At 33.6% G+C, this 25,997-nt stretch overlaps 1 pseudogene across 1 annotated transcript; it reads left to right on the top strand.

The window, feature by feature from the left end:
* The first annotated feature begins 8,779 nt into the window (after window positions 1-8,779).
* On the top strand, window positions 8,780-19,154 carry LOC143587253 (DNA (cytosine-5)-methyltransferase 1B-like; annotated as a pseudogene). The gene is made up of 12 exons (XR_013144848.1): window positions 8,780-8,843; window positions 11,011-12,441; window positions 13,712-15,209; window positions 15,296-15,460; window positions 15,672-15,873; window positions 15,963-16,074; window positions 16,150-16,296; window positions 16,817-17,014; window positions 17,111-17,389; window positions 18,066-18,227; window positions 18,305-18,523; window positions 19,008-19,154. The product of XR_013144848.1 is annotated as a DNA (cytosine-5)-methyltransferase 1B-like (transcript).
* The last annotated feature ends 6,843 nt before the right edge of the window (window positions 19,155-25,997 follow it).

The raw sequence follows: 25,997 nt of genomic DNA, 5'->3' as shown, positions 1-25,997 counted from the left end.
TCCACGCAACAATAATAATAAGTGTTGACTGTGAACAGTCAAAATCACTCAAATAATAGTAGTATATATATATATCTAGGGTTCTGTTTTACCATATCCGGAAGTAAGCAGCGGTGGTGGGAGCGGGAATTGTTTCAACATTTTGGTGGTTTCCCCGCCAAATTATATAATTCATTCCCTCCATAGTTTCCATTTGTTCCACCAAATCTGGTATTCTTATACAACGCATCTCAGCTCCGGGTTTATTTACTCCCAGTTCAATTCGAATACAAATTAAAATCTGGAATTGTATATCGAAATGGGTACTGTGAGTTTGTTAGAATCTGAAGAAGGTGGTGGTATGATATCGATCGTATCTAATTTAAACTCAATTTCTCTTGTATAATAATTAGGATTGGTTTACCTGTTTTCTTTATTTAAATTTTCTCATTACTTATTTTAAAGAATAATTTTGATCCTTCAACTTTATTAAGTTGTCAAATTTGGACCAAAATTTTGGGGATGTTATAAAATCAATTTGGGGCTTAGGAAGTTTCAATAACTGTAGGTTTAACAATTTTGCAACAAGACTAATATTAACAAAGATCTTACGATTACAGTGTTGATTAGGAACGATTTGATTGTGATCGTCCTCAAAACACGCAACGCCATGAGAATAGATCTAAGCTCCATTATGTCTACGGTGCCTGCAAACGTTCAGTTCATTCTTGAACCTTTTGAAATCAAAGCCACACCTCGAGTTCAGATCATCTTCCACCAAATAGGTCTCTTCGAACTCCATTTATTCAGTTCGATTCGATTATGTGTCCGAATTAGTTTACATGATATGAAAATAAGAGATTAAATAAACGAATATGAAATAGATGAAGTGATGGATTCAGCTAGAGAAAAGGACGACATCTGGCGGATCTTGGCGGAGTAAGACAACATCGATGAGCATGGATGGTGTTCTGATTTAGGGTTATGAAGGTTAAAAAAATGGGGGAATTAGATTAAAAGAAAAGAAAATATAAAAAAATAAAGGTAAATTACCAGTTTATCCTTGACGTAACGATCAAAATAGACGGAGTTAGAAAAATATATTAAAATGACATGCTTTTGAAACATTGCTTTTGAAACATGAAGTAACCAGTTACAATAAATTCAAAACATAATACTAATTACGTAATTGAACAAAACATATGTACAAAAATGAAATAATATCTCTACTATTCCACGCAACAATAATAATAAGTGTTGACTGTGAACAGTCAAAATCACTCAAATAATAGTAGTATATATATATATCTAGGGTTCTGTTTTACCATATCCGGAAGTAAGCAGCGGTGGTGGGAGCGGGAATTGTTTCAACATTTTGGTGGTTTCCCCGCCAAATTATATAATTCATTCCCTCCATAGTTTCCATTTGTTCCACCAAATCTGGTATTCTTATACAACGCATCTCAGCTCCGGGTTTATTTACTCCCAGTTCAATTCGAATACAAATTAAAATCTGGAATTGTATATCGAAATGGGTACTGTGAGTTTGTTAGAATCTGAAGAAGGTGGTGGTATGATATCGATCGTATCTAATTTAAACTCAATTTCTCTTGTATAATAATTAGGATTGGTTTACCTGTTTTCTTTATTTAAATTTTCTCATTACTTATTTTAAAGAATAATTTTGATCCTTCAACTTTATTAAGTTGTCAAATTTGGACCAAAATTTTGGGGATGTTATAAAATCAATTTGGGGCTTAGGAAGTTTCAATAACTGTAGGTTTAACAATTTTGCAACAAGACTAATATTAACAAAGATCTTACGATTACAGTGTTGATTAGGAACGATTTGATTGTGATCGTCCTCAAAACACGCAACGCCATGAGAATAGATCTAAGCTCCATTATGTCTACGGTGCCTGCAAACGTTCAGTTCATTCTTGAACCTTTTGAAATCAAAGCCACACCTCGAGTTCAGATCATCTTCCACCAAATAGGTCTCTTCGAACTCCATTTATTCAGTTCGATTCGATTATGTGTCCGAATTAGTTTACATGATATGAAAATAAGAGATTAAATAAACGAATATGAAATAGATGAAGTGATGGATTCAGCTAGAGAAAAGGACGACATCTGGCGGATCTTGGCGGAGTAAGACAACATCGATGAGCATGGATGGTGTTCTGATTTAGGGTTATGAAGGTTAAAAAAATGGGGGAATTAGATTAAAAGAAAAGAAAATATAAAAAAATAAAGGTAAATTACCAGTTTATCCTTGACGTAACGATCAAAATAGACGGAGTTAGAAATATATATTAAAATGACATGCTTTTGAAACATTGCTTTTGAAACATGAAGTAACCAGTTACAATAAATTCAAAACATAATACTAATTACGTAATTGAACAAAACATATGTACAAAAATGAAATAATATCTCTACTATTCCACGCAACAATAATAATAAGTGTTGACTGTGAACAGTCAAAATCACTCAAATAATAGTAGTATATATATATATCTAGGGTTCTGTTTTACCATATCCGGAAGTAAGCAGCGGTGGTGGGAGCGGGAATTGTTTCAACATTTTGGTGGTTTCCCCGCCAAATTATATAATTCATTCCCTCCATAGTTTCCATTTGTTCCACCAAATCTGGTATTCTTATACAACGCATCTCAGCTCCGGGTTTATTTACTCCCAGTTCAATTCGAATACAAATTAAAATCTGGAATTGTATATCGAAATGGGTACTGTGAGTTTGTTAGAATCTGAAGAAGGTGGTGGTATGATATCGATCGTATCTAATTTAAACTCAATTTCTCTTGTATAATAATTAGGATTGGTTTACCTGTTTTCTTTATTTAAATTTTCTCATTACTTATTTTAAAGAATAATTTTGATCCTTCAACTTTATTAAGTTGTCAAATTTGGACCAAAATTTTGGGGATGTTATAAAATCAATTTGGGGCTTAGGAAGTTTCAATAACTGTAGGTTTAACAATTTTGCAACAAGACTAATATTAACAAAGATCTTACGATTACAGTGTTGATTAGGAACGATTTGATTGTGATCGTCCTCAAAACACGCAACGCCATGAGAATAGATCTAAGCTCCATTATGTCTACGGTGCCTGCAAACGTTCAGTTCATTCTTGAACCTTTTGAAATCAAAGCCACACCTCGAGTTCAGATCATCTTCCACCAAATAGGTCTCTTCGAACTCCATTTATTCAGTTCGATTCGATTATGTGTCCGAATTAGTTTACATGATATGAAAATAAGAGATTAAATAAACGAATATGAAATAGATGAAGTGATGGATTCAGCTAGAGAAAAGGACGACATCTGGCGGATCTTGGCGGAGTAAGACAACATCGATGAGCATGGATGGTGTTCTGATTTAGGGTTATGAAGGTTAAAAAAATGGGGGAATTAGATTAAAAGAAAAGAAAATATAAAAAAATAAAGGTAAATTACCAGTTTATCCTTGACGTAACGATCAAAATAGACGGAGTTAGAAAAATATATTAAAATGACATGCTTTTGAAACATTGCTTTTGAAACATGAAGTAACCAGTTACAATAAATTCAAAACATAATACTAATTACGTAATTGAACAAAACATATGTACAAAAATGAAATAATATCTCTACTATTCCACGCAACAATAATAATAAGTGTTGACTGTGAACAGTCAAAATCACTCAAATAATAGTAGTATATATATATATCTAGGGTTCTGTTTTACCATATCCGGAAGTAAGCAGCGGTGGTGGGAGCGGGAATTGTTTCAACATTTTGGTGGTTTCCCCGCCAAATTATATAATTCATTCCCTCCATAGTTTCCATTTGTTCCACCAAATCTGGTATTCTTATACAACGCATCTCAGCTCCGGGTTTATTTACTCCCAGTTCAATTCGAATACAAATTAAAATCTGGAATTGTATATCGAAATGGGTACTGTGAGTTTGTTAGAATCTGAAGAAGGTGGTGGTATGATATCGATCGTATCTAATTTAAACTCAATTTCTCTTGTATAATAATTAGGATTGGTTTACCTGTTTTCTTTATTTAAATTTTCTCATTACTTATTTTAAAGAATAATTTTGATCCTTCAACTTTATTAAGTTGTCAAATTTGGACCAAAATTTTGGGGATGTTATAAAATCAATTTGGGGCTTAGGAAGTTTCAATAACTGTAGGTTTAACAATTTTGCAACAAGACTAATATTAACAAAGATCTTACGATTACAGTGTTGATTAGGAACGATTTGATTGTGATCGTCCTCAAAACACGCAACGCCATGAGAATAGATCTAAGCTCCATTATGTCTACGGTGCCTGCAAACGTTCAGTTCATTCTTGAACCTTTTGAAATCAAAGCCACACCTCGAGTTCAGATCATCTTCCACCAAATAGGTCTCTTCGAACTCCATTTATTCAGTTCGATTCGATTATGTGTCCGAATTAGTTTACATGATATGAAAATAAGAGATTAAATAAACGAATATGAAATAGATGAAGTGATGGATTCAGCTAGAGAAAAGGACGACATCTGGCGGATCTTGGCGGAGTAAGACAACATCGATGAGCATGGATGGTGTTCTGATTTAGGGTTATGAAGGTTAAAAAAATGGGGGAATTAGATTAAAAGAAAAGAAAATATAAAAAAATAAAGGTAAATTACCAGTTTATCCTTGACGTAACGATCAAAATAGACGGAGTTAGAAAAATATATTAAAATGACATGCTTTTGAAACATTGCTTTTGAAACATGAAGTAACCAGTTACAATAAATTCAAAACATAATACTAATTACGTAATTGAACAAAACATATGTACAAAAATGAAATAATATCTCTACTATTCCACGCAACAATAATAATAAGTGTTGACTGTGAACAGTCAAAATCACTCAAATAATAGTAGTATATATATATATCTAGGGTTCTGTTTTACCATATCCGGAAGTAAGCAGCGGTGGTGGGAGCGGGAATTGTTTCAACATTTTGGTGGTTTCCCCGCCAAATTATATAATTCATTCCCTCCATAGTTTCCATTTGTTCCACCAAATCTGGTATTCTTATACAACGCATCTCAGCTCCGGGTTTATTTACTCCCAGTTCAATTCGAATACAAATTAAAATCTGGAATTGTATATCGAAATGGGTACTGTGAGTTTGTTAGAATCTGAAGAAGGTGGTGGTATGATATCGATCGTATCTAATTTAAACTCAATTTCTCTTGTATAATAATTAGGATTGGTTTACCTGTTTTCTTTATTTAAATTTTCTCATTACTTATTTTAAAGAATAATTTTGATCCTTCAACTTTATTAAGTTGTCAAATTTGGACCAAAATTTTGGGGATGTTATAAAATCAATTTGGGGCTTAGGAAGTTTCAATAACTGTAGGTTTAACAATTTTGCAACAAGACTAATATTAACAAAGATCTTACGATTACAGTGTTGATTAGGAACGATTTGATTGTGATCGTCCTCAAAACACGCAACGCCATGAGAATAGATCTAAGCTCCATTATGTCTACGGTGCCTGCAAACGTTCAGTTCATTCTTGAACCTTTTGAAATCAAAGCCACACCTCGAGTTCAGATCATCTTCCACCAAATAGGTCTCTTCGAACTCCATTTATTCAGTTCGATTCGATTATGTGTCCGAATTAGTTTACATGATATGAAAATAAGAGATTAAATAAACGAATATGAAATAGATGAAGTGATGGATTCAGCTAGAGAAAAGGACGACATCTGGCGGATCTTGGCGGAGTAAGACAACATCGATGAGCATGGATGGTGTTCTGATTTAGGGTTATGAAGGTTAAAAAAATGGGGGAATTAGATTAAAAGAAAAGAAAATATAAAAAAATAAAGGTAAATTACCAGTTTATCCTTGACGTAACGATCAAAATAGACGGAGTTAGAAATATATATTAAAATGACATGCTTTTGAAACATTGCTTTTGAAACATGAAGTAACCAGTTACAATAAATTCAAAACATAATACTAATTACGTAATTGAACAAAACATATGTACAAAAATGAAATAATATCTCTACTATTCCACGCAACAATAATAATAAGTGTTGACTGTGAACAGTCAAAATCACTCAAATAATAGTAGTATATATATATATCTAGGGTTCTGTTTTACCATATCCGGAAGTAAGCAGCGGTGGTGGGAGCGGGAATTGTTTCAACATTTTGGTGGTTTCCCCGCCAAATTATATAATTCATTCCCTCCATAGTTTCCATTTGTTCCACCAAATCTGGTATTCTTATACAACGCATCTCAGCTCCGGGTTTATTTACTCCCAGTTCAATTCGAATACAAATTAAAATCTGGAATTGTATATCGAAATGGGTACTGTGAGTTTGTTAGAATCTGAAGAAGGTGGTGGTATGATATCGATCGTATCTAATTTAAACTCAATTTCTCTTGTATAATAATTAGGATTGGTTTACCTGTTTTCTTTATTTAAATTTTCTCATTACTTATTTTAAAGAATAATTTTGATCCTTCAACTTTATTAAGTTGTCAAATTTGGACCAAAATTTTGGGGATGTTATAAAATCAATTTGGGGCTTAGGAAGTTTCAATAACTGTAGGTTTAACAATTTTGCAACAAGACTAATATTAACAAAGATCTTACGATTACAGTGTTGATTAGGAACGATTTGATTGTGATCGTCCTCAAAACACGCAACGCCATGAGAATAGATCTAAGCTCCATTATGTCTACGGTGCCTGCAAACGTTCAGTTCATTCTTGAACCTTTTGAAATCAAAGCCACACCTCGAGTTCAGATCATCTTCCACCAAATAGGTCTCTTCGAACTCCATTTATTCAGTTCGATTCGATTATGTGTCCGAATTAGTTTACATGATATGAAAATAAGAGATTAAATAAACGAATATGAAATAGATGAAGTGATGGATTCAGCTAGAGAAAAGGACGACATCTGGCGGATCTTGGCGGAGTAAGACAACATCGATGAGCATGGATGGTGTTCTGATTTAGGGTTATGAAGGTTAAAAAAATGGGGGAATTAGATTAAAAGAAAAGAAAATATAAAAAAATAAAGGTAAATTACCAGTTTATCCTTGACGTAACGATCAAAATAGACGGAGTTAGAAAAATATATTAAAATGACATGCTTTTGAAACATTGCTTTTGAAACATGAAGTAACCAGTTACAATAAATTCAAAACATAATACTAATTACGTAATTGAACAAAACATATGTACAAAAATGAAATAATATCTCTACTATTCCACGCAACAATAATAATAAGTGTTGACTGTGAACAGTCAAAATCACTCAAATAATAGTAGTATATATATATATCTAGGGTTCTGTTTTACCATATCCGGAAGTAAGCAGCGGTGGTGGGAGCGGGAATTGTTTCAACATTTTGGTGGTTTCCCCGCCAAATTATATAATTCATTCCCTCCATAGTTTCCATTTGTTCCACCAAATCTGGTATTCTTATACAACGCATCTCAGCTCCGGGTTTATTTACTCCCAGTTCAATTCGAATACAAATTAAAATCTGGAATTGTATATCGAAATGGGTACTGTGAGTTTGTTAGAATCTGAAGAAGGTGGTGGTATGATATCGATCGTATCTAATTTAAACTCAATTTCTCTTGTATAATAATTAGGATTGGTTTACCTGTTTTCTTTATTTAAATTTTCTCATTACTTATTTTAAAGAATAATTTTGATCATTCAACTTTATTAAGTTGTCAAATTTGGACCAAAATTTTGGGGATGTTATAAAATCAATTTGGGGCTTAGGAAGTTTCAATAACTGTAGGTTTAACAATTTTGCAACAAGACTAATATTAACAAAGATCTTACGATTACAGTGTTGATTAGGAACGATTTGATTGTGATCGTCCTCAAAACACGCAACGCCATGAGAATAGATCTAAGCTCCATTATGTCTACGGTGCCTGCAAACGTTCAGTTCATTCTTGAACCTTTTGAAATCAAAGCCACACCTCGAGTTCAGATCATCTTCCACCAAATAGGTCTCTTCGAACTCCATTTATTCAGTTCGATTCGATTATGTGTCCGAATTAGTTTACATGATATGAAAATAAGAGATTAAATAAACGAATATGAAATAGATGAAGTGATGGATTCAGCTAGAGAAAAGGACGACATCTGGCGGATCTTGGCGGAGTAAGACAACATCGATGAGCATGGATGGTGTTCTGATTTAGGGTTATGAAGGTTAAAAAAATGGGGGAATTAGATTAAAAGAAAAGAAAATATAAAAAAATAAAGGTAAATTACCAGTTTATCCTTGACGTAACGATCAAAATAGACGGAGTTAGAAAAATATATTAAAATGACATGCTTTTGAAACATTGCTTTTGAAACATGAAGTAACCAGTTACAATAAATTCAAAACATAATACTAATTACTTAATTGAACAAAACATATGTACAAAAATGAAATAATATCTCTACTATTCCACGCAACAATAATAATAAGTGTTGACTGTGAACAGTCAAAATCACTCAAATAATAGTAGTATATATATATATCTAGGGTTCTGTTTTACCATATCCGGAAGTAAGCAGCGGTGGTGGGAGCGGGAATTGTTTCAACATTTTGGTGGTTTCCCCGCCAAATTATATAATTCATTCCCTCCATAGTTTCCATTTGTTCCACCAAATCTGGTATTCTTATACAACGCATCTCAGCTCCGGGTTTATTTACTCCCAGTTCAATTCGAATACAAATTAAAATCTGGAATTGTATATCGAAATGGGTACTGTGAGTTTGTTAGAATCTGAAGAAGGTGGTGGTTCAGTGACATCATCAACAGGTCACTCAGATAAAGTAGTAGTGCTTAGAGAGAGAAAGTGAGAGTTAGGGTTTTTTCTTTTCTTTTCTTCATCGTTATATTGGTATGATATCGATCGTATCTAATTTAAACTCAATTTCTCTTGTATAATAATTAGGATTGGTTTGCCTGTTTTCTTTATTGCAATCGGATCTTTTTTTATCGGAAATATAAATTATTTCTTATGTGAAAGTATTGTTGTTTTGATCTATATGCGTGTTTTTCATCATATGTATATTTGAGAATTAGGGTTTTTTTCTTTCACAAAATCACCATCGTTGGTTCGTTTATTGTTAGAATCTAAGCGAGTTTCGGAGATATAGAAGCGATATAATCCTGATTTGGTATGATATCTGTTTTTTTTTATGTCTACAAATATGTGCAGATTCAACGTGGTATGATATTGTTGTTTTTGATTTGAACACTCTTTCTCAAATGTATTGTTATTTTTGATCAATGTGTGTGTATACACATATAGCTAAAAATTTAGAAACTGTATATAATTTTGATACCAAATAGAGATTGTTTGAATCAAATGTGTCTTCTATATTTAGGTCAAAATTAGAGTCGCAAACTGCTTTAGCTGATAGGATGTCTTATACCTAAAATAAATGAGATATATACCACGTTTGGTCGTTCGTAAACCAATGCCCCGCTCACGTGTAGCTTTTCTTTTAATCCCCAGGTTTTTCAAAACGAAGCCTGTCATTTGGCTTTTACTATTTTTTGTAATGTGTATCTCTAACACAGGGTGGTAGGGGCCATTTGTATTATGACAATTTTCACGTGTAGATGTGAAGTATATGCTTTTTGTAGATAATTTGTGCTCTTAAATTTGTGTGTTAGGCATTCAACCATCTTGTACGGTCCATCGATAAAAAAATTGTGAATCGTTTATATTACTTACCTTGTTTGAGTAGAAGCTTCGAATGATGAAAGATATATGTCAGTGCGATATCTTGCATCTTTTTAATTGCAGATGTATTTTGTAGAAGTTAGTTATGATTGCATTAACTTAGACCATCTCCAACAATTTCTGGTTCAAACCAGCCACATCACTGCCACATCAGATTTCTTAAAAACCACATTTTTTACTCCAACAATACACATTATCAAACCATCTTTATATTTTCACATCATCAATTACTTTTACGTTTACTTTAAATAAGAATTTCACAATAGTATAAAATATTTTATTTTTATAGTTTTTATTTAAATAACAATATAATAAAATTTTAGTAGAAAATAGATTAACTTAGATAAACAAAAAAATTATTACATAATTTACAATGACTTCTTGTTATAATTTTTTCTAGGACTTCTTGTTATGTTTTTTTTTATTCGAATTAAGTGTTGTAAAATAGATAATAAAATTGCTAAAAAACTAGCCGTTAAAAAAATTAACCATTAAACTAGCCGTCACAAAAAAAATTCACAAACAAAATAATACATCATTTTTAAATAAATATTAAAATATTTATATAAATATGGGTATATATGTGTGTGTATATATATGTGTGTGTGTTTGTGTGGTGAAGGATGTGATGTTTGGGACCCACAATGGGTGGTTTTTGGTGGTTTGAAAAATCAAACCTCAAAGATTGGTTTTTGGTTTAAACCTACCACTCCAATGGTTTAGGTGGTTTTTAGGTTGGTTTGAACCAACATAAACTACCCATTGGAGATGGTCTTACAAATCTCTTAAGTGTAAATCTCTGCGGATTTAAAGGCGGATTTGATGAGCTAATTTATTACTTGTGGCATGTGCGTTCATTTGGAGTTTTTTTTAGCATTGATTCAATATAGTTGAGTAATTATTGCACGCGTTTATATCTAGAAAACATAATGATTCGTATAAAGTAGATATGTGTTTCTCATGACATTTTCTCTACTTATTATCTGATAATATTTTGATTTAAATGATATCATATTAGTTTGATCAATCTGAAGGTTATATATCTTATGTTGATGTATCACATATTATTAAAACAATTCTTTTGGTTATATACTACATTAACCAATCAACGCGTCTAGTTGTGCATGATTTAATTCATTTTGAGAAAATGTGGTCATATATTCTACATAGATTGTTGTAATCTTGCACCAAAAGCATGAGGACTAACTTTTGAAACTTATTATTTGATTACAGAAATGAAGAAGAAAGGAAAACAAGGCAAGTCAACATCTGATGCTAAAACAACCACAACAAAACCGAAACAAAAACGAGGAAAACCAGATGCTACTGAAACTGTTCCAGCTTCTAGAAAATTACCAAAACGGGCCGCCTCATGCACCAACTTTAAAACCAAGCCGGTCCGTTTATCAGACAAAGATGAAACAATAGAGAACAAGAAAACCCAAGTTGTAGAAGAAGAAATCGCAGCCATAAGTTTAACGCCGGGACCAAATGACCCAAGGCCCAATAGACGATTAACCGATTTCATTTTCCATGATGCTAATGGTAAACCCCAACCCGTTGAAATGCTGGAAGTTGATGATCTTTTCATCTCCGGCCTAATATTACCTTTTGAAAAAAATGAAAAAGAAAAAGAAAAAAACTGGAGTTAAATGGGTCACCCGTCATTTGGGTCTCGACTGAACTTGCTGATTACGATTGTGTGAAACCAGCTGGAAGTTATAAAAAGATATATGGTCTTTTTTTCGAAAAAGCGCGTTCGTGCGTTGAAGTTTATAAACGTTTGTCAAAGTCTACAGGTGGCGACCCGGATTTGAGTTTAGACGAGTTGCTTGCATCACTTGTTCGGTCAATGAGCGGGAGTAAGAACTTCCCGCATGGGGTGTCGATTCGTGACTTAATCGTGTCGTGGGGTGTGTTTATTTACGAACAGCTTGTTGGGCTAGACAATGAACCGAACGGGACTGATAAACTGTTTGTCGAGTTACCTGTTCTTGCTGCCTTGAGAGAGGAAAGCAAGAACAAAGAGTTTGCAGGGGTAAACATGTCTTCTCACACTTCTACAAACGCGCCTTTGAAGATTAAGGATGGAGAAAAAGCTGATAATGAAGATGAAGACATGAAACTGGCTCGGGTTTTGCAGGAAAATGAAAACTGGCAATCGATGAAGCAAAATAAGAGGCAAAGACATGTTACTTCTTCATCAAGCAAGTTTTATATTCAAATAAATGAAGATGAAATAGCAAATGACTATCCTCTCCCTGCTTATTATAAGTCTAATGTTGAAGAAACTGATGAGTATTTACTCTTTGATGACTTTTTTGACTCGGTTGACCCGGACTATTTACCAAAAAGCAAGTTGCATAACTGGTCGCTTTATAACTGTGATTCGCGGTTGATTTCTTTGGAGCTTTTGCCTATGAAGCCATGTGCAGACATTGATGTGACCGTGTTTGGATCGGGGATAATGACAGCTGATGATGGAAGTGGATTCTGTTTTGATGATGAACCTGGTACTGTTTCTGGTTCAGGTTCAGGTTTAGGTTCTGGTTTGGCTGCACAGAATGAAGACGGGATTCCTATTTACTTGAGTGCTATAAAGGAATGGAAAATTGAATTTGGTTCATCAATGGTTATTATTTCAATTCGAACTGATATGGCCTGGTGAGTTTTAGGTTTAAATTTTGTTTTGGTTTTAACAAAAAAATTGGGCTGAAACACTTACTAAGGTTCTGTAAAAAAATTTAACCGGTTGGTTTTCACAGTTTTACGGTTTTGTTTTCGTGCTTTAGTGGTTTTAGACGATAATACACACACACACACATATATGTATTTCTTTCCAAAATATAATTTATATTACTTTTTTAAAAATGTTAAGGATCGTTCATGAATTCAAAATACATACATGACTTAGAATTTTAAAATGTTGACTATTGTTATAGAAAAAGACAAACTGAACCAGCCGGTTGGTTGGATCAGCTGAATTGGCCGGTTTTCACAGTTTTACGGATCTGTTTGGGTTGTTTACCGGTTTCAGATAATTTTGAAAAGCATATTTTTGTATTAAATGTTTTAAAAATGATGAGATTGTTCATGAAATATATGCATGTATGTGCGTGCAAGGTTTAAAAAGGTGGAAACGAGCCTTGAGGCATTTTCCGCCAGACTCTCGAGGCGTAAGCCTCAAAACATTATTAAAAAGTATTAAAACTATATATATAATCTATAAAAATCGCACTTTAACATAAAATAAACATTATGAATGTTATAAAACCTTATTTAGTAATAAAACAAACATCATAAAATAGTTCAACCACTAATTTAATAGAAAACAAACATCATAAAGTAGTTTTTTTGTTGTTGTGTCTGTGTTGCTGTTGCTTGGTGTTGTGAAAGGAGGCACACCAATTAAAGTTAAGCGATGATGTTTTTTAAGTACACTAACAGTAAATGTTGGGCTGGCCCACTAATTAAGTCTACTAAGCACTAAATGGGTAAATAAAATGTCCAGAAAATAAATTATTTTTGGCATATTTCCGTATTTCACAACTTCTAGTGAGGCTTAAGCCTCAATGCCTCGCCTCGAAGCCTCACCGCCTCAAACCGCCTCGGACCGCCTCACAAGGTCGAGGCGTAGGTTTCAGTAAACCCTATTGAGGCTAAGCCTTTTATGCGTTTTTCCACCGAGGCTGCCGAGGCGTAAGCCTCGAGGCACGCCTCAGAAAGCCTTTTTAAACCATGTGTGCGTGTATATACATAACTTTATACTCTTAAAACAAAAAAAAGATTATATATGACTATATGTTAAACGGCCGGTTCACACACTGTTAGGCAATAAAAGCTTGCAAACATGTTTCACACACTGTTCAGTAACCTTTTATTATTTTTTTTAAGTTCTATTAAATATTATTAAATATACTTGTGTCTTGTTCAGGTATAGACTTGGAAAACCGTCAAAGCAATATGGCCCGTGGTACCAGACAGTTCTTAAAACAGCGAGGCTTGCTATTGCTATTATCACATTACTGAAAGAGCAAACATGTGCGTCAAAGTTATCATTTCCTGAAGTCATAAAAAGACTATCAGAATTTGATAAAAATCACCCTGCTTACATATCTTCAAACCCAGTAAACGTAGAGAGATACGTAGTCGTTCATGGGCAGATTATTTTACAACAATTTGCAGAATTTCCAGACGCTACAATCCGAAAATGTGCTTTTGTTTCTGGTCTTGAGAATAAAATGGTGGAAAGACATCACACCAAATGGAACGTTAAGAAAAAAACCATTGAGACAAAGCAAGCAAACTTGAACCCGAGAGCAGCAATGGGGCCTGTTTTGTCTAAACGAAGGGCGATGCCTGCTACAACAACTCGGTTTATTAACCGAATTTGGGGTGAATTTTACTCAAATTACTCACCTGAAGAGGTAAAAGAGGGCGAATCTGTTAACATGAAGAAAGATGAGGAAGAAGATGAGCTGGAAGAAAACGATCAGGAAGACTGTGATTAACCTGAAGAAGAAACCATCATGGTTCCGGTACAGGAACCCGAGAAACCGCATTCTGCTGTAAAGGAAAAGAAACGGTCCGGGTCAAAAACTGACATCAATTGGGTCGGGAAAGCGGTTGGGAAGATGGGTAATGGTAACACTCTTTATAAAGAGGCGGTTATCCGGGGTGAGGTGGTTGGGTTAGGTAGTTCGGTTATGGTTGAAGATTCTGTTTATTACGTAGAATATTTGTTTGAAGGTTCTGCTTCTAGAAAGTTTGTTCATGGACGGTTGATGTTAAGAGGTAGTGAAACTGTTCTTGGTAGCGTAGCAAACGAGCGGGAACTGTTTTTAACCAATGATTGTGTGGATTTTGAGCTTGATGATGTCATCCAACCCGTGATTGTTCAAATTAGAACACTCGCGTGGGGCCACGAGCACCGGAAAGCTAATGCTAGTTTTGATAAAATGGATAGAGCAAAAGCTGAAGACAGGAAGAGTAAAGGTCTCCCTGTTGAATATTATTGTAAGAGTTTATACTTACCTCAAACGGGTGCTTTCTTTTCTCTAAAAACCGACAAAATGGGGCTCGGAAACGGGTTTTGTTATTCTTGTGAGATCACGGAGAATGAAAAGAAGAAAGAGGTTTTTGAGGTGAATGAATCAAAGACGAGTTTTACTTACATGGGTACTGAGTATCGTGTGGATGATTTTGTTTATGTTGGCCCACATCACTTTGAGTCTGATGAACGGGGTAGTGAAACTCATAAAGGTGGGAGAAATGTCGGGCTTAAAGCATATGTTGTTTGCCAGCTGATCCAAATAGAGTTCCCCAAGAATTCAAAGCGGGTTAACCCAGAATCAGTTTCAGTCCAAGTTAGAAGATTTTACAGGCCTGAGGATTTGTCTGCTGACAAAGCGTACCGGTCTGACATTCAAGAGGTAACATATAATAAGATAAAATACAACTTTTATGATATCATATTTGTTGATGCTTTGTTGATAGTAACAATTAATTTTGTTTTCAGGTATATTACAGTGAAGAAACGAATAAGTTGTCGGTGTCAGCATTAGAAGGGAAGTGTGAAGTTAATAGGAAGGCGGACCTTTCTTCGCTAGACAGCACTTATATTGTCGATCATGTCTTCTTTTGTGAACGTCTCTATGATCCAGATAAGGGATCTCTCAAGCAGGTATAAATAGGCTGGTCTAGTGGGCCCAGATAATTGGTCAAAACAAGTTGGGTTGACTTGACACAATTTTTCCGTAAATTCTTTTGAACTTTTTAATGAAGTAACTAGCATGCTATATAGTATTGCAAATGTATTAATTTAGATATAATATGTTTTTTGAATAAAGGTACCCCCTGGGTAGAGGTTTGACCAATTTGACTTTTTTCTGCAGCTACCAATTAACATAAAGCTTAGCTCTCCGAAAGAAAACATGGCTAATGAGGCTGCAGTTAGAAAAAGAAAAGGGAAGTCAAAAGAAGGAGAAAGTGACATTGAGATGACCGACATCGAGAGTTCTGCTGTAATCAATCGTTTATCAACATTAGATATTTTTGCTGGTTGTGGTGGCTTATCCGAGGGTTTGCAAAAAGCTGGTAATTACTTTTTGGCTACGTAAAATATCAAAAGCTCATTTTGTTTGTTTTTATTAAGTTGATTGTTAATTTATTATGTATAATTACAGGGGCATCAGTAACCAAATGGGCCATTGAATACGAAGAACCTGCTGGTGATGCATTTAGACTAAATCATCCCGATGCATTGGCGTTTGTGCATAATTGCAATGTCATACTAAGGTTCTAGAATTTTTAAAAAATAATTTGTGAATTGTTATTAGCTGTTTGCATTTCTAATGATTGGTTGATATACAGGGCCATTATGACAGCATGTGGGGACACTGATGACTGTATTTCAACTTCCGAGGCAGAAGAAATGGCTGCAAAACTCAAGGAAGATGAGATTAATAATCTACCTAGACCGGGACAAGTGGATTTATCAATGGTGGCCCTCCATGCCAGGTATGATTTTCTAATGTAAAAGCTTTAAATTTCCAGAAGTCATAATATTTATGCGTGCTAAACGGGTCGTGTCTGTGAGTTGGTGAGTCAGCCCACAATTTCACTTGAATCTGAAAATCATGTCAGATATGTGATCACGGTTTTTTTATTTTATTTTTTTCATATTAATACTTTAAAATTGCATATTTACAAAAATAAAATGCAAATGTATATAGACCAATTAGGTTTAAATTGTAAAGGTTGATGCCAATTTCTTTTTTAAATTTTAATTTTTGGCATAAAACTTTCAACCACTCTAGGTTTAATATAAAACATGTTATTTAGTAAAATTAAAAAATAAATGGGTCAAACCGAAGCCAACCTGTTTAGTTAAATATGTTTGTGGGTTTGACCCGAAATTGACCCAAACTTATTTATACTAAACCGAAACCCGCGAATTTTGTGTTTGGTTTCTGCCGTGTTCTTAGTTCGTACCCTTAATAGAAATATATACAGAGGTTGACATATAAAATTTCTGCAGGGTTTTTCTGGGATGAATAGGTTCAATCAAAGCACATGGAGCAAGGTTCAATGTGAAATGATACTTGCATTTTTGTCATTTGCTGAGTATTTTCGTCCTAAGTATTTTCTGTTAGAAAATGTGAGGAACTTTGTTTCTTTTAACAAAGGACAAACATTTCGTTTAACTCTGGCTTCATTGCTAGAAATGGGCTATCAGGTACATGATTTTGCCTTAAAAAAATTCTATTAAAAAATCTGTTGCTAAGTTTTTAAACGATTAAATTTGTTACTAAACGTTTTTTACTAATTGTAGGTGAGGTTTGGAATTCTGGAGGCTGGCGCTTTTGGTGTCTCTCAATCACGCAAACGGGCTTTCATTTGGGCTGCAGCTCCCGAAGAAACACTACCCGAGTGGCCCGAACCAATGCATGTATTTGCTAGCCCACAACTTAAGGTCACACTGAATGGCAACACACAATATGCTGCTGCTAGAAGTACTGCAAGTGGGGCCCCATTCCGTGCAATAACCGTTCAAGACACAATTGGTGACCTCCCTGAGGTTGGAAACGGTGCTTCTGCAACTACTATACAGGTACATCTTTTTATTAATATTCTTATTATTTTTATTATGATTTTATTATTATTATTATTATTATAATAAAATATTGTTGATGGTAAATATAAAATTTTAAGATCTATAATGGGTGAATATGAAATTTTAAGGTTTTAGAGAGTTAAGTGTAAAACGGTCTTTTTTTGTGTTGTTTTAATGATTGGTAATTATGATACTTTAACTAGTTGTTACGGGCATATGTATGATAATTCAAGTTTAGGTTAGGTGTATATGATATTTGACATGTTTATAAGGGTAGATAAGAAATTTAAAGTTTTAGAGACAATGGTAAAATGGTCATTTGTTATGTTGTTTCATTAAAATAGGTAAAAAAGATATTGTAACTAGCTTTTTAAGGGCATATATGATATTGTAAGTGTGGGTTGGGTATATATGATATTTCACAAATTTATATGGGTAAATGTGTAAATTTAAAGTTTAGAGGAATAATGATAAATTAGTTTTGTGTATTGTTTTAGTCGAATGGGTAAATATGATATTTTAAACAGTTTTTAATGCCATACATGGTATTTTAAGTTTGGGTTGAGTATATATGATATTTCACGAATGTATAAGGGTATATATGAAATTCTTCCCTTTTTTCTTCTATATTTTGTGTTGTGGTAAGGTATCTTATTCATCTCGTTTGTTACAGTACAAAACTGAGCCTATATCTTGGTTTCAAAAGAGAATCCGGGGCGATGAATTGGTTCTAACAGATCACATATCAAAAGAAATGAACGAGTTAAACGTGATTAGGTGTCAAAGAATCCCCAAACGCCCTGGTGCTGACTGGCGAGACCTCCCCGAGGAAAAGGTACATAATAAGAAAGTTTAAACTTGACTTTAGTAATTATGGTTCAGTGTTTTAAACAATATTTACTTTTCTTGCAGGTCAAGTTATCAACTGGTCAAATGGCTGACCTTATACCTTGGTGTTTACCAAACACCGCGAAAAGACACAACCAATGGAAGGGGTTGTTTGGAAGGCTTGATTGGGAAGGAAACTTTCCAACTTCTATTACTGACCCGCAGCCTATGGGTAAAGTTGGGATGTGCTTTCATCCTGATCAGGATCGGATTCTAACGGTTCGCGAAGGTGCTCGGTCTCAGGTAAAATTTGTACGTTTTTTGGTTAATGGGTCAAAGCGTGGCGAGTTATATTAATAATGAATTAAAAAATTTAAAGACAAACAAAATAGTATACTGACAATGAGCATGTCAATTTCGGGTGTTAATCGAATCAATTTTTGGGTTACTTGAGTTAAAATGAACCGGTTATTTGCATTTTGAAACTTTGAAGACGGATTTGAGTTGAATTAAAAAAAATTGGTTTGAATTCGGCTTGATTCGAATTAAAAACATAAGTATAATCAATTGTACAGCTTTACCATTATTACTGCGTTTTACTATTACAACTGTGCTGCTGTACCACTTTAATATCACAATTAAGTTAAATTACGCACGCACGCATATGAAGCAAAGGCAAAAATGGGGGACATTCTCTTAAATAGCGTAGTTATGCTATGTAGTGTAATAATAATTACGCTAGTTTAATGTGTTGTAGTCGGTTTTGAATATTATTTATGTGGTGCAGGGTTTCCCTGATGGGTACAAGTTTTCTGGTAACATTCAACATAAGCACAAGCAGATTGGAAACGCGATCCCGCCTCCGTTGGCATATGCATTGGGTAGGAAACTAAAGGAAGCAGTTGAAGCAAAATACAAACAGTCGGGGAAATAAACATGTTGTGCATGGTTGAATGTATATACTAGCTAAACTAGTTGTTGAATTTCATGCCGAGTATGTTATTGTTAGTATTCTTTACATTTTTACAAGACATCAAGTGCTTATGAACGTTTTTACCTTATTCTTGTGCTTAGTTCATTGATGTTTCACCAAATTGAACTCACAAACACGACTAGAGGTGCACAAATCAGGTTTTCTAATACCCGGTTTTGGTCCGGGTAATTGCTTAAAAAACCATATCCGGTGTCACAGTTTTGGGTAGGGTATGGAACCGGGTTCCTTATACCTGGGTATGTTAATACCCTATTTTTTGGTATTGAAAAAAAACCCTATTTTCGGGTATGAATCATTGAATCGGGTTTGGGTTCTTTTAAGGGTCTTTACATTTTTGAGATATTTTTCAGGCATGTCTAGGACATAGATAGGATTGTTTAAGGGGTTGCATTGTTTTTTTTGTTATTTTTAGGTAACTTTTGTGTATAGGTCGGGTATTAGAAAAATCTGGTTTTGGATATGGAACTGGTTCCAGTTTTCGAGTATGTTTGGGTAGCATCTGGTTCGACTTTAGGTACGGATTTTGGTACTGAAACACATATCTATGGGTAGGGTCGGGTGCGGGTCCGGTACTAAAAAACCCCTGTTCCAGGTCTTTTGTGAACCTCTAAACACGATTACCATGATTAGACACTATGAGTGACCTTATATACATGTTTGAGATAATATGAAGTTCTAATGAACAAAACTTGTCATATTGTCTTTCTTGAAATACTACCAGACCGGTTGAGTCCATTTGAAAAAAATTATCGAGGGGAAGGTCTGTATTTTGTTCACTCCAGCTTTCGTGTTTGGTTAAACATTGAAAATCCATTCAACCTTGATTTCATGGCTAAATTCAGCATTTCCGTTTATTTTATATTTTTCTATGTTTAGTTGGGGATAATAGATACTACAATTATTATTTTTCAACCCGTTTTGATTATGTTACTTTTTTGGGCAATGACTAACCATGGTGATACATGAGATAATACCCATTAAGACTTCGATTGTTCCTTATCTAGTTGAACAATTTAAAATGCTATGGAACGCTCATGATCAGTTCAACTCTCTTATCTCGATGATTCGTTAATTAGTTGGGCCATTTAAAATGTCAAGTAAAGTTCATGGGAGGCCCAAATAATCAAAAATTGAATCTATTTAATCATTTTAGTTTATTTTATTGTTAGAACACAAAATGCCATGGTGGTTCATGGAGAGTTCTAATTTTTCAATAAAAATCAATAATATCTTTATGATTCATATTTCAATTACTTATTTTATTTTTGAATTATTCACAATATTTCAAAAACCTCAAATTATTTAATTCTCAACTAATTCACAATGTCTTAAATCCTTCAATTTTTTTTAGTTTGATCTCACATTATTCACGACATTTCAAATTCCTAAAATCCGACCCATCCTCGAATTTCAATAAATTCACATCACACTTTATTTGAAGTTTTTAATTTATGTTATGCAACCTTATCCTCAAATTCAAAGTTATTATATTATCGTTTAAATCTTTATTTAAATTTTTATTGTAGCATCAAAGTCATGACGATATAAATTTTATTTACTCATTTTGTTTCAACGATTTAAGTTTAATATTGATTTTCATTGTTGATATATATTTTACTCATTTTGTTGAAATAAAGTCATGGTGATACATGGTTGTTTCAACAATTAAAGTTTAATAGTGATTTTCGTTATTGATATAAATTATATTTATTCATTTTTAAGAAGGAATCCATGGTGATACATGAACAAATTCGACTTCCTCATATATACGAATTTTTTGGATTTCTTAACGATGTGTGGTTGGATACACCAACAACCCATTTTCAAATTTTCATGATATCGCTATAAGATTTTTTCAGTCCATTCTCATTTTTATTTTATAAATCTTTTTTTTTGAAATTCTATTATTTAATTTAAGTTCCATTATTAAATTGAATCTTCAGCATTTAAATTAATTTCCATTATTCAATTTGAATTTCCATTGTTTGATTTAATTTTCATCATTAATTGAATTTTCCATTGTTTAATTAAATTCCCATGGTAATCCATGGATAACTCAATTACCCAATTCATTTTATAAAACATTTTCACGATTGTTGAACACCTACGATGCTTTGTGGGTATCTTAATGATCCATTTTCATTTTTATTAAATTTCGTAATTTAGTTAAAATTCCACGGTGGTTCATGGACATTTCAACACCCTACCTCAATTTTTGGTATATTGTTTCGATTATCTTGCGAATTATGAATGTTTCAAATCATAAATTTTAATGATGACTTCATTAGTGTGTTGGAATAGACATGGCAATTCATGCATTTCCAACCCCTCGTTTTTATTTTGTTATAATATTTCACAACCCATTTTCATTCACTAATAATGGGTAGAGATACTGTACAATAATGACTTAACGTACGAGAGGTACGCGAGACGCTCAAAGGCAAAAAACAAAGACAAAAGTACTAAAACGCTCAACCAAACCCTAAACGCTCAGCCAAATACCTAAAACGTTAAAAAACGGTTTTCGTGAAAAAAGTGAAAAATTGATCGATTAACCATCCAAAGCTGTTTTTTTGGGTGATCCAGTGATTAATTGGATATGTATTGATGATTCCGAGATGTTGAGATGTGATTTTATGGATCGATTTCGTGAAAAAATGGATACGAGTACCTATTGTACGTTAAAGTATTATTGTATTAGATCTTTTCCCACTATTAATTAAATATTCATTAGTTAATCAACTGAACTTTCATGATAAATCATGGATAATTCAATTTACTTATTTCGTCTTATTTATAATGATTTTGTGAGAACAGGAAAATCCCTTTTAATTCGTGGATACTCCAATAACTCACCTTATATTATATCTATTTTTAAGGTTAGTTTGGAGTAGGACTTTCCTGGTGATTCGAGAAAATTTAATCCCTTTACAATTTACTCGAATATTTAAATTTTCACATTCCCAATAATGTTACAATTAATATTAGCGCTGTAAACGAACCGATCGAACACGAACAAGGCCTTGTTCATGTTCGTTCGTTAAGAAAATAGTGTGTTCACGAACGGTTCACGAACACTTACCGAACGAGATTTTATGTTCGTGTCCGTTCATTAAGAAAATTAATGTGTTCACGAACGGTTCACGAACACAAACGAACACAAATAAAATAGGTAGAGGCTAGAGAATAAGACCGATGTATTCATCAATGTGAATATTGAAAGTCCGTAAATGAATCGAATGAACACGAACAAGGGCATATTCGTGTTCGTTCATTTAACTTTATAATTAATCGAACAAAAATTTATGTTCATGTGTGTTTATTTACAAATAGACATTTGTGTTCGTTTGTTTAAAATCTAAACAAACGTAACTAAACAAAGATAAACGAACATAAATAAACATATATGACCCAATGTGAATGAACCCAAACAAACATAAACAAACTTAAATCTGAAACACATAAATGAACATAAATTAACAAATATAAAACCTTTAAGCGGATGACATATCCAGATAATATTTAATTATTTTCTATTAATCGATAAACGAACATAAACGAATGTTCATGAACATAAATGAATGAACGGAACATTTGTTCATGTTTGTTCATTTAATTAAACGAACACAAATTTTGTGTTCATGTTTGTTTGTTTATTAAATAAACAAACATAAGCGAACTTCCCGCCGAACGGTTCACGAACAGTTCACCGAACGTTCGGTTCGTTTACATGCCTAATTAATATTTACCATTTATTTTAATATTTCAATTTTGTATTTTGAATTTCTCTCATCTCAAAGTCACAATTTCAATGCTACAATTTTATTTGCGTTACAAGCAACATCCTCAGTTTTACAAACTATTTCATGATACTCATTTTTTTTCATTATGTTCACGTTCCGTATACTTTCGAATTTCAATTTCTAGAGATTTGAAATCTAGGGGTGAGCAAAAAACGGTTCGGAACCGTCAAATGCGAGGAACCGGAACCAAACTGGTGCCTCAGAACCGCTAATGTGTGTACCAGTTCGGTTCTCGGTTCTCAGAATTTGCATTAAGCAATTTCCGGTTCGGTTCCGGGTAAAAACGGCGGTTCTAGACGTGGAACCGAAGAACCGGAATATTCAAAACGTTTTAAATAAATTTACCAATCCTCATTTTTTATAGAGTAACTTATTAACCGGCATCCACTCAACCATTTTTTTAATTCAAATATTCTTTCTTTACGGTCAAGAACTAGCAACCATGATCAATCTTGATTTAAGCTATCAACGTAATTTAATATAAAATGATATGATCTTTCATTAATCTATCTTTGCTAATGATTTGTTTAATTTCAACACTTAGGTTTTAATAAGAAAATATAACGAATGTTCATGTTGTAATCTAAATTAGTTTTATCGTGAAAGAAGACATACAATTGTATAAACTTGTTTTGCAATTTGCAAAGTTTGCATAACTCATTTGATAAATAAATGATCGAACCGGTTCTAACCAGAACCGATTAGCGAGAACCGGCTTTAGCGGTTCTGGAATCGAACCGGTTTACTATAATAGGTTCCGGTTATGTTTTTTACTGATTTTCGGTTCCGGTTCCGGTTTGGTTCTCGCAGTTCTGAACCGTTGCACAGCCCTATTGAAATCTCACAAGTTATATCAATAGGATCTCTAATGTTACAATTGTTATTTTAATGTTTCGATTTTCAAATGAAATTCAATTTTTGATACTATTATTCATGAGAGTATCAATTTTCAAATAGAGTAATATTTTTTATTATTTTCATTTCTATATGTGAATGTCTCAATTTTCCTATCTTTGTATTATTTAAATTCACTGCTCATGAATGCCTTAACTTCAAGCAAAATCGAATTTTGAATTATTTTTCATTTTAACCATGAATATTTAACGTTCTCACAAAACCTAGTTTCTTTAGACTTTGTTTAGCATTATGATAAATTGATATTTCAACCTCAACTATAATCCGATGATTTATTTCATGATTTATTCAATTATGAAGTTTACCCACAACATCAATTATAAGTTATTTTGGTAATTAACTTTATGATCTATTTAATTTTCAAGTTTACCAAGAATTTCATATGTTTCACAACTTACCATCATCTCATAAAATTTTCACCCTTTTGTCCCGTCGTATGTCCTCATCACCCGACTCCTAAACCTTTAACCCCACCAAAATCGCAACTACCGACCCATGTATGTCGCAAAATTTCCGCCATCTCATAAGTTTTTACACCTTTTGCCCCAAAGGATGTCTTCTCGTCAACACCGCTTGTCACTCGCATCATCAAAGGAATATCCGTGTGATCTTAAACCTACTCACCCAAATCCAAGCTATCAATGGTAACAACTCATCATCCTCAACCATTATCCCAACCATTTGTGATAATTCACCACTTACAATAACCGATCTCATGAACTAAATCTTCTAGATCCTCACTTGGTCACTACTCTTGAACCATTGATTAATATGTCTCTGTCCCGCCAATGAATATTCAAGACTCCGTTTTGAGTCCTGATCCCCAAAATCTCCTTGATGCCATCACACTAGCCAAGAACCACGACCTTGATGCTAAGAAAACCTTAAAAACCATACCCCACACTAATAAACGCAAGAACTATGCCTTAGCCAACTCAAACCTCAACTCATAACCCTCAAACTCAACCAACCTAACAAGAAGCCTTACACCGGACCATACCCTTTGTATAGTACCTACAAGTTCCACCATTTCAAAAACCATCACACAATGAGTGGCATAATTGTTTTTCATCAAAAACCATTTCAAAACAACAAGAACATAGGTTCTAATGGTATTTCAATTCTGGACATAATTTGGTCATCAAAGATTGGATCATAACTTAGTCATAAAGAACTGGAATGGTGCAAGACCAAAGACTGTGATGAACTTCATTGAGTTTTGGTTTCAATGGTTTCAATGGTGCACGACCCTAGTTTTGGTTATTACTCCTAGAATTTCGAATGTTGGTGTGCAATACACTATGTTCATAACGCCCTAATTACGTACACTGGAGATTTTTATAATATTTATAAATTTGTTTATATTTTTAAGTATTATTCAAATCAAGGACAGATTCTGTCCAAAACTGATCAAAACCCTTTTGGTTGTTTTCACACCTTAGATGTGATATATTTTTGCTTGATCATTCTTGGCTAATGCTTTGTAGTTATTTTTCATGTTAAAAGGAGATTGGTACTGGACTTGGTCTCAAACCAATCCCCGGATTAAATAAACCAAGCAACCCGGCTTAATCCGAATCACTCGTTTAAAAACACAAGTTGTGTTTCAAGCGACCGATTCTTGTATTTTCTTTCATGTTTCTGTTTTATTTTAGTTTGTTGTTAGTTCTCATGTTTTGGATATGTGACAACCAACCTCGGTCTCATACCGAGTCATGGACCGGACCAATACCGAACTTTCGCTTAAACTCAAGATTTTACAAATAAAACCCCAATTTGAATTCAAGTTTAATTTATTTTACTTTTGTTTAATATTTACTTCTGGACACATCCCCAATTCTAAACTCACTTATTTCTCGGACTCACTTGTTAAAAACCGAACCTTCTGGTTCGCCCGCTTAAGGACCGGCTCGCCTATTTCATCAGACGCTAAAATTCCAAGTGAGTAATCACTACCCCCTTTTTACGCTTTTATACTTTTGGGGGTGGCTTGTGTACCATATACAACTTACATGTTTTTAAGACCTCAATACTAAATCCACAATTTCGATATTTCGTGTTTATA

This window comes from Bidens hawaiensis, unplaced genomic scaffold (genome assembly GCF_021521415.1).
Source record: "Bidens hawaiensis isolate Kalapana, Puna unplaced genomic scaffold, B.hawaiensis_p1.1 tig00035431_1, whole genome shotgun sequence".
Classification (NCBI taxonomy): domain Eukaryota; kingdom Viridiplantae; phylum Streptophyta; class Magnoliopsida; order Asterales; family Asteraceae; genus Bidens; species Bidens hawaiensis.
The sequence above is the reverse complement of the archived record's forward strand: the minus strand, read 5'-3'. Positions and strand labels throughout refer to the sequence as shown.